At 53.2% G+C, this 9749-nt stretch overlaps 1 long non-coding RNA gene across 2 annotated transcripts in view; it reads right to left on the bottom strand.

The window, feature by feature from the left end:
- Positions 1-563: 563 nt before the first annotated feature.
- The window catches only part of LOC111753427 (uncharacterized), a 33061-nt gene continuing 23875 nt past the window's right edge, over positions 564-9749 (bottom strand). For both annotated transcript variants that reach the window (XR_010047455.1, XR_002788216.2), the window contains one exon: positions 564-1909. This is a non-coding gene — a long non-coding RNA (uncharacterized LOC111753427). The remainder of the gene's footprint in view (positions 1910-9749) is intronic.

Genomic DNA, 9749 nt, shown 5'->3' with positions numbered 1-9749 from the left:
CACCTGTGCTCGCAGTGTAAGGGCAAGGGGCTCCCCCATCTCTTGTGCTGCCCAGAGGGGGAAACTGCATGTTGGCCTCAGCCTGGGACCTGTGACACCAGCAGGTGGTAGCCTCTCTCCAGGTGCCCAATCTCTGGGACTCTTCCCTGTGTGGCTGCACCTGCCCCTCTGGGGAGGAGACTGCAGACTTCTGGGGGTAACCACAGGGCCTTGCCTTCCTGTGCCTCATCCTAGGAGTGGAAAGAAGGAGGCTTGAGAGCCAGGGGCTGGGCAGTGGCTCTACCTTCACTGCGGCTTTCTTGTGAAGGCAAGGCAAGGCCTGGTCCATATGGAGATGGCAGACCGCATTGCATTTGAGGCTAGAGCACAGATGAGTGAGAGAGATACACTCACTCAGGACCAGAATGGGTCCAGGAGGAGCAGGGAGGATGGCCCGAGCTGCACACACCAGCAGAGGAAGGCAGCTTTCAACCAAAGTGCATGGGTAAATTTGATCAAAACAATCATGCATTTAAAAGATTCTCTGGGGAAAAAAAAAAAAAAGAAATACACGTGTAAAAGTATTGCAATGGTAGCCTCAGGAGGCCTCGAGTGACTTTTTATTCTCCTCTAATTTTCAGTGACTGCTTGTAATGATTTTATCCACTTTAGAAGTTTAACTATGTAGCTCAGAAACTCTACAACTGTCCAGTTGTAGGGGGCAGAGGACCCACTCTAGGGCACCTCCTGGATATTACAAAGGGAAAAGGAGGAAGGACAAACAGATTTCTGTTCTAAGAAGCTCTGGTCTTTGCCTATAGTTTGAACGTGGTCTCCTGGCTTCCAGCATAGGTTCTTTGGCTTCCACCGTGGATCCTACAGCCTCGTGGTACACTCTTCAGCCATCCGTTGCAGACCCATCAACCTCCTGATACGGACTCGCATGAGATACTGCAGTGAGCCCGAGACCTTGAACTGAAGCCTTCAGTCTCCAGTAGGCAGACGCCCTCCCCATGGTCCCTCATCTGACTCTGGCTGACCACTGTGAGCAAACAACTTGTAATTTCTTAGTCATTTGCATGGCTTGTGTTATATCTGTATCTCTAATAATAATGCTGACAAATATGCTACTTCATCTTAATGGATGTTCATCAGTTTTTAAGAAGTAACAAAATAAAGGTGTCTGTAGGAAGAAGAAAAAACAGAAATTGATCTTTACCAAGAAAACAAACCTTCTGCAAGAAAATGTCCCAAACTTCAAAGCCTCTTTGTAAGTCAGTTTTTCTAGGCACATTTAATTCTGCAGTGTGCCAGGGTAAATTTCCAAAACCACTGTTCTTTTCACTCTTCATCATCATTATTAGAAGAAACTTGCAGAGCAGCCAACCCACCTCGCATCTGCATCTCTGCCAGATGCCGTGTGACTTCTTGAGTCCTTCACATGCTGCAACAGCCTTTTGAAAAAAGTGCCTTTAGCTCCCTGCTTTACAGTGAGACTGGGAGGCACAGGAAGGCTCACCTGTGAGGGCTCCAAAGTGGGGGGCTGAAAGAGTTTTCTGGTGCAATAGAGAAGTAAAAATACAAAACAAACAGGTTTGTTAAGATGAGGACGTGGAAAAGAGCACACAACCCATAGCAGCTGCGCCATCTCCTTTGACCGGAATATGGGGGGAGTGTGGGACATATGTAACCTCTGAGCGGGGTGGTGCTTAGAGCAGACATTGATGACACGCAAGGAGCTGATTGGAATTGTCTTTGTGCACAAACAGGAAGGGGAGTTGCAATTAAGGCTGAGGAAGAAGCAGGAAGAGGTAAGCGTTCCGCTTTGGCCTTCTGCCACGTTAGATCATCACCATAACTGTACAGTAATTTATAGTAGGGAAAAACTCTTTCAGTGTCCTCAGGCTGGACTCAGAGGGGACTTGGTCAGCTGAAACACAGAAGGTAAGAAAGAACAGAGAAAATCATCTTAAAAAGATACAAAATTATTCTGCTTTTTTAGCCCCTCCCCGGGAGCCAACATACCTCAAGTTCTGTGTTAAAAGAATGTACTTCCTGTCGAGGGGACAGCTCAGTGTTGGGGGAGGAGGCAGCACCCGGACAAGTGTGGCCCTCAAAGGGCATAGGCCGGAACCTGGACTCCTTGGTATAGCCTGCTGAGGCTTGGGCTTGGTAGGGATGTTGGGACAATGGAGGGCCCCACCCCAGCACCTGGTGACCACCTGGAGAGCGGTTGTACAAGGGAACCCCACTCCCCACTGCCTCACCACTCCCCAGATTCCTCCTGGCCACATGATCTCCCCTATCTTGTGTGAGTGGAACAGTGAGAAACCTTGGGAAATCAACCCTGGTCCCGGACCTCCCAGAACCCCAAGTTAAGTGAACTCTTCATAAACAGAGTGGACTGAGACAAAGGCAGTGAGGGAGCCAGCACTTGACTAGATTGGGTTCCTCTGAGGTACCTGGAGATACTGGTGAGCCTGGATTCCCAAGAAGGGGCCCTGAGAAACAGCACAAGCCGGGGGTGTCATGGAGCACCCCATGTCCTGTGGATGATAAACACCTCCACAGGGCCTCAGGACCAGGATGTGAGCCCAGGGCTGAACCTCCCAGGCATGACTGGTGTCCTGGGTGACAGCAATGGGAGCTAAGAGCTGCCGTGGTGCCCACATCTGAGCAGCCCCGCAATCTCAAGAGCACTCTGAGTGTCCACATAAGTGACAGCAGCTGAACGGAGTGGCCCAGGGCATCCAGGGCGACCACAGCAGCTGACTTGGTACAGATGCTGGCCCTGGGGGTTTTGCTGGGTTGGGACAGGGAGCTGCTGCTTCCCTAGCTGCACCTAGGTCCCTGTCAGCAGGAGACAGACTTGACGAAGGATCCTTGGACCCTGCCTGAAGCTCAGCCGCAGTGCCAGGGAGGAAAGAGGTCTCCCTCTACTCTCCTTCTCCACAGAATTCTCCCACAGCCTGCTGGGGTTGCCTGTGGAATAGGAGCTGGAGAGCTGGAGAGCAGGGGCCTTGGGGTCCAACCTCCCACGTGGTAGGTCTCTTGTGACCAAATTAGAGATAACAACCCTGTGTGGCAATGGTAATGCATGGGCAGCCTGCAGCCAACAGGAGATCCTTACATCCTTGTCCTCTGTCCAGCGAGAACGCTGTGCACCAGCTGGGATGCTCTGGGCCGCTGGCACCATGGGTTCAAGTTGTTCGCCTCTGGAACCCTAGTACAGAGCTTCCACCTGCTGATCTCCCTCCCCACCCCCTGCCCTGGCAGTGGCCACCACAAGGCCCAGGCCCCAGCCCCACTCCACACCCTAAGAGTGCCGATCCTATCACCCATCAGACATTGAGAGGTCTCAAAGTCCTTGGTTCTGTCCCTTTGATCAGCACCTCCTGTTGTCCAAACAGCCGGGCCATCTCCGGTTTATGATCAAGGACCAGCAAAGCTCTGTGTATGGAAAGGACAGGTGGACATCATAGCCCTTAGTTGACTGGGCTGAACAGCTCTCACCGTGCTCATGGTGGGACCTTTCCCCCCATAGGGCCACCATCACCTGGAGTCACACACACGCAGGGTGCTGCTGCTCCCTCAGATGTCTCCATGGGTCCCTGTCCTTGCAGTGACCGCCAGCCCCCAGACAATATTTGGTGGCTCTCTTGTGACTGCTGTGGCTGGAGGGCCACGTAGGGTCTCACTGCCTCCACGTGGATCCCCACATCCAGCTCATTTGCCCAAGGGTCACATAGTGTTTTTTGGGCCTAGGAAGAACAGGAGAAAGGAAACAGGGGGCACTTGTAACAACCGCATGCCACATGGGACAGTCACTCTGAGTTGCTGTAACAAGATGCCTGAATAGCCAGTGCTTGCTGCTATATGGAGAAAAGGGCTCTGTCTGGCCCAGGTTCAAGGACATGACCCAGGCATCTGCTTGGCCTCTAGTGAGGACCTGGAGCTACGTCAGAATGTGGGCTGGCATCACACAGGCAGGTGTCCATAAAGATGAGTGGATCTGTACAGAAGCACAATGCTAAGGCAACCCTGCCCTATAACACCTACCCTGACCCAACCCAGAAACCCATTGCACATCCAGAGACCCAGCCCTGTGTGTGAGAAGCACACCCATCTCTTTGTGAGTGGAGCCCTGCATATGACTTCATTGTCTCTTGAAAGTCTTCTTGCCCCTCAACACCATTATACTGGAAACCAAATTTCAGTACCAGCACTGGTGTGGACAAGCCATGTGCAAACCACCTCCCAGGCAGGAGGGGACCGTCTGATCACCACAGCACTTGTGACGTCTGTTGCACTACAGAGGACAAGTTTCTCCAGTTGAAGCCTTGAGAGATCCTTAAAAGGGGAGCTTCTCAACTGTGAGCTGGAAGGGGAGCCCTTGCACCCCTCTTTTCATCTTGTTGGAGGACCCATGCTCAGCCTTTGCCACTGCAGCAGCCTGGTCCACGTGAGGCAAAGCTTGGGGCCCCTGGCCAAGGCAGCATCGTGGACAAGTGCAGCCTGGAACCTCTGCAGACTCTGGCCTGACCTGCAGCAGAGTGGATGAGATCAGCCCATCGGGGACTTCAAACGGCACCCTCAAAAAGCAGGCGTGGGCCGTGCTGAAATGTTTGTGTAGAGACAGGAAAGAGAATAGTACACTACGTCCATATCTTGAGACTCTTTTGAAGTCCTCATTACTCCCTAAAAATGTTTAGAAACTCAACTGATCTCAGTGCATGTCAGAAGGAAGTACTTGGTAGCAAGGGTCAGGATGTTAAGAGAAAGGAATTAATCTGCATTCACTAAGAGGATGCCCAAGTGACCTTTACACTGCATCAAAGCCCTCCCCAACACTCTCTCTATTCAGCCCTTACCCTCCCCTGCCTCAGGAATGTCCCTCTGCCCTTTGTCCCCTCTCTGGCCTAGGGTAGGACACCTGTGCAGAAAACGTCAACCTCCCTCCATGCAGGTCACTCAGCACCACATCCTCTTCCTGGCAGGGCAGCTGCAGCAGGGCAGGGCTGCTCACCTCATGGCCACCAGGAAGCAGAGAGGGAACAGAGCCAGCAGAGTCAGGGACCAGGCAACCCACGGTCAACCCCATGATCCACTCCCTCTACTTGGGCCCCACCTCATTTCCACCACCTCCCAACATGGCCATTAAGGCATCAACTCACCAATGAATTAAACTCTGGTGAACTAAGTGCCCTCTGGACTCCATCCCCCTCACAAAGACCACTTCTGCGAAATGGGGCTCTGGAGACACTTTAGATCTAAGCCCTAGCATTGAGCCTCCTTTTGGCTGAGAGTCCCTAGTGGCCTCTGGACACCTCCCTGAGCCCTTGCCTCCCTGCCCCCTCCCCTCCCTGCCCCCTCCCCTCCCTACCATGTGCAGAGGAAGGTCACCCAGCCTGGCCCCTACATGGATCCCTTTTGGGTGCCACAGATGTATGTCACCACAGGCTCCCAGTTCAGTGAGATTCTACGTTAAGTTGTATGTGAAGGGTGGGAAATGTGAGGGAGATTGTCCGAGGCTTCTCCCCGGGGAGGGGTCCAGCATGGTCCCCTTCGAGACATGGGCCAGGTCCTTGCCTCCTACAAGGCAGCACCCCAACCTCACAAGTGGAGGGCAATAGGTTGCTGGGTCCTGCTCCACCCAGGGAGCATCACTAGGGGGTCAGAGGTGTCAGGGAGAGGGTTGAGAGCCTGCACTGCAGTGGCCCTCCCAAGGGTACCATTTGGTCTGGAGAAGGAGGGTCAGTGACGCAAGACCTCAATGAATGAGAGGTCACCCAGTTCCAAGAAGCCCTTGGCAAGAGCCAGCATGGCTTACTAACCTCCAGAGCACACCATTGTCCAGTGAGGAAACCAGCTGTCCCTCACTGGCCAAGTTATCCAGCCCAGGTTTGTCTGGAAATGAGGTGTTTAGCAACCCTGGCCTCCTGCCTCCCAAGGCCTAGGATAAGCACTTGTCACCATCCTCTGCATTGCCACAGCATTTCTCCTCCATGGACCTCACTTCCAAAGCACTGACAGAGCTAGCTGGGATTTGCAGGTTAAGCAAGGCACTACTGGGTGACAGGTGGGAGGGGCCTCTGCTGGGTGCCGTGGCAACTGCTTGCTCATGACAGCAGGTCTTCCCAGAGCCTCCAACCCTGCAGCCAGGCAGACAGGCACCTGCTCCAGCTGATGCCCCCTGGGCTCATGGGCTCTTTCTTCTTCTGCAAAGTCCCCTTTGAGGTCCCCATCACTTGATCAGCCAACACTAAACTCAGCTCCCTCAAACAGAAAGCAAAACTTAGTGGTGCTGAGGATGGGGGGGGTGCTAAACGTCCAAGGAGAACAGGAGCAAGAACACTAATGGGGGAGATGCCACAGCCCACTCTGTCACACTCAATGATGGGCCTTCCTACTGGGGACAAGAATTGGTAGCTCAAGAAGGTTTCATCTGGAGGCTGGTGAGCTGGCTTCCCCTGAAATGGTGTACTGCTTAACACTCGGGACACTTTGCTTCTGGGTTTCCAGCCACAGGTCTGGACTGCAGGTCACTGGAACATCAGGAAATACCCACAGGAGTCCTCTATGCTTCACCGTGGCCTCTTCCTAAGATGGCTGCCCCTCTGGGCAGCGAGGAACACACCGCTGGGAACATTTACATGTAGCTTCTTTGTAGACACATTCCATTTGTCTTAGCTAAATTGCTTGGTCCCTGTAGAAGTGATTGCTTACTCAAGAAACAGATTTACTACAAGATACACAAAAGGTATGAATTGATTAGATTGACTCACAGTGGCCACCACAGACCAAAAGATTCAGTCGAAGACTGGGGCTCAGTGCAGTGCCCTGTGAGAGTCTGGATCAGGAAGAAGTATCAGTGCTGGAAGCCGAAGTCTGCCCTGGAAGCCAGGAGAGGACTCCTAGGTGAAGGTGAAGAGCAGAGCTCCTCCAAAGGAACAGAAGCAGCCTGCCACCTTCCTTTCCCTTTTGTTCCATTCAGGTGGTGATTCTATTGGCTGGCATCACACCCTGAGCAGGTCTTCATCTTCAGTAAATCCCCTCAGCCCCAACCCAGACTGTGTCGATCAATTTAGTTAAGTGTTTCTTACTCGAATTGATAAAATTGATTTATTATCAGTCTTAAAGGACATATGTGTTCACCTTGCTTAGAAACCACTGAAGGTTTTCTAAGTGGGATCCTCACATGCCTGTCATGACTGGTCCTAGTGGGCATGCAGAGAGGGTCACTAGGATTTTATAGGCATCCTTGATGTTCAGGAAAAGTAGGCCTCTCAGTGCATTGGTTGAGGCTTCCTGTGGTCTCTGGAAGTGTTTTTGAAGGTTTCTGAAAAGTTTGGGGCCTACATGCTAGTGCCCCAAGGTTACCATGGCAGCTTCCATGATGCCCTAGATCCCCATCCTGGGGAATGATCCATAACCCTCTGGACCCCTGGGTCAGAAGCCTCGGGGCCCACAATCCCGGGGCCCTCAGCCTCAATGCCAGGTTCTTTCTCAGTGAGAAGCGTGAAGGGATTCTCACGCTGATTTCATCACGGTGGAGTCAAGGTTTGCTCAAGAGAAAGTGGCCCCCCCTGGAGGAATCCACACTGTGCTAGGGTCACCCCACAGCCTGGGGTACTGCTCCCCACACACAGTCCTCTGATAACTCTGGGGATGAAAGCCCAGCGGTCCCTGGCCCAGCTGATGTTGGGTGTGGTAACTCAGGAGGTACAGAGGAAAGAGCACTTTGTCCTAGGGATGTGAATATTGGAAGCAGGTACAGAGCTCAGAGCCAAGGTGCTGAGGTCAGCCATTTACTGTCCCAGGGGCACTGGTCACCTGGCTGCTGCCAGGGTCTGGGTTCCTCAGACAGAGGCAGGAAGGGTGGACTCCTGATATGCAGGAAGGATTCAGATGCTGGGCTGGCAGCTGGGAGGAAGGGAGGTTGAGGAGCTTCAGTCCGGGTCTGGGAGGCTCAGTTGCAGGAAAAGTGTAGCCAGGCCTGGTGGGAAGGCAGCTCCCCCCCCCCCTCCGTGTCCTCTTCGCAGCTTCAAGCTAGCCAGGAGCCTGTTTGCCATTCTCAGTGCGCTCACTAGCCTTCAGCCTGCTTCGCTCTGGAGATTCCCTAGCCCAGGCATAGGTTTGGAAAGCTGACAGGGCCTGGGCCCCCTGAGCAGAGGACATGGGCTCTCTGAGACTCATGCTGTGACCTCTACGTAGTAAAAATGTCAAAAGAATAAAAAAGACCAAGAAACTCCCTCTGCCCGACACACTCAAGGGTCCCCTATGTAGCAGCTAACCGTCATTTCAGAGAGACGGACTTTTTGCTCTGTTATAAAGCACATCACCTAGTGGGCTAAAACAGGATACAAGGTCAGAGAATATGGGAAAACTGGAAGTGTAAACCAGCCCCCTCGAGTCACAGGGCAGAAGGGGGCGCCCTATCTTCTACACACACAGATTGAACCAACCTCAGATCCTCAGATCTGATCTCCTGAGACTCCAGTGGACAGCAGTCTAGTTTCTTATACATGGCCAGCTTTGCTGTCCTGTTTTACCAAGTTGCAGATAGACAAAAGCAAGACATGGGAGGTGCAAGAGAGATGGGCGCCACCTTCCCCTACGGCCTGGGTGCCCAAGGCCCCTTCACACTGATCAATCTAAAGACAGCAGCCAGCATCCGCATTTCAGACCAGAGCCCTCCCACTGGGCAGGTCCACACCCCGCAATCCAAGGGTTCATCACTTGAAGCCCCAGGCTGTCACCCCGCACTACAGCCCTCATCCTCCTCCACTCCCCTAGGAAAGGGGTCCCGTGGCCAGCATGATGGTCTAGACACCCCTGCCCTATCCGGCATCTCAAGGATGTCTGTTCTGTCACCTGGTGAGCAGATATATGTGCACTTCTGCCCACAGGTCATGTGGGCAGGTGCCCCAACCCCGTTCTCTCCACAGCATCCCCTCCATACCTCATTTTCCAGTCCTGCTATGTTCCCTGGCCACTGCGACCTCCTCCCCAAATGCCTTCAGAAGTGGCAAACAGTCCAGCCCACCCAAGACACCACACTTCCCTCCTCATCTCTTGAACCCCCATTCCATAGCCCCAGAGTGGGTGCCTCCAGGGACAACTGCCAGGAGCCTTAACCTCCCTCAAGACCAGGAACTGCCAGCCTTGGCCCTTGGCCTAAAATGGCCCTTCCCTCCCTGCCTTCCCATCCACCAGCCCTATGGCAGCGCCCTCTCAGTGTTTCCTTCCAGACCTGTGTTTACAGGGGTGGCGGGCGACTCGGCTCCTCCTCCCTCAGCTCTGCCTCACAACGCACATGTGTGTCCCGTGTTCTCCACTGTCTCTGTGTGTGCTGGGAGTAGTGTGTGTTGCTTCCACCACCCAAGGACAAGGCCATGACACTAATGGATGCTATGCATGTCCAAGATGTGACTGAGGAGGTGGACAAGTGACCAACTGAGATGCTGCCACGATTTCAACTACAACCTAAATACTGAGGTGAGGCTCTGGCTTCACCTCCAGCCCTCAGCAAACAGCTGCCTTCATCCTTCATCCTAGAGAGACAGAAATGATGACCAAGGGTCATCAACCCAATGTCCCTCATCATGAGTGACAGAAGTCAGAGGATTGTCATCATTGGCCCACAGCCTCTTTGCCTTGCACCCCAGGGCTGGAAGCCTTCTGGTCAAGGGTGAATTATTGACACAAAGCCACTGAGCTATGCCTGGGGGTGAGATCAGCTTTATTCCCAGGGGAACTGCAGTTGGGGC

This window comes from Cavia porcellus, unplaced genomic scaffold, assembly GCF_034190915.1.
Source record: "Cavia porcellus strain 051 isolate PalLab524CR breed Dunkin Hartley unplaced genomic scaffold, mCavPor4.1 scaffold_5, whole genome shotgun sequence".
In the NCBI taxonomy this organism is placed as follows: domain Eukaryota; kingdom Metazoa; phylum Chordata; class Mammalia; order Rodentia; family Caviidae; genus Cavia; species Cavia porcellus.
This window is presented reverse-complemented; position numbering and strand designations above follow the sequence as displayed.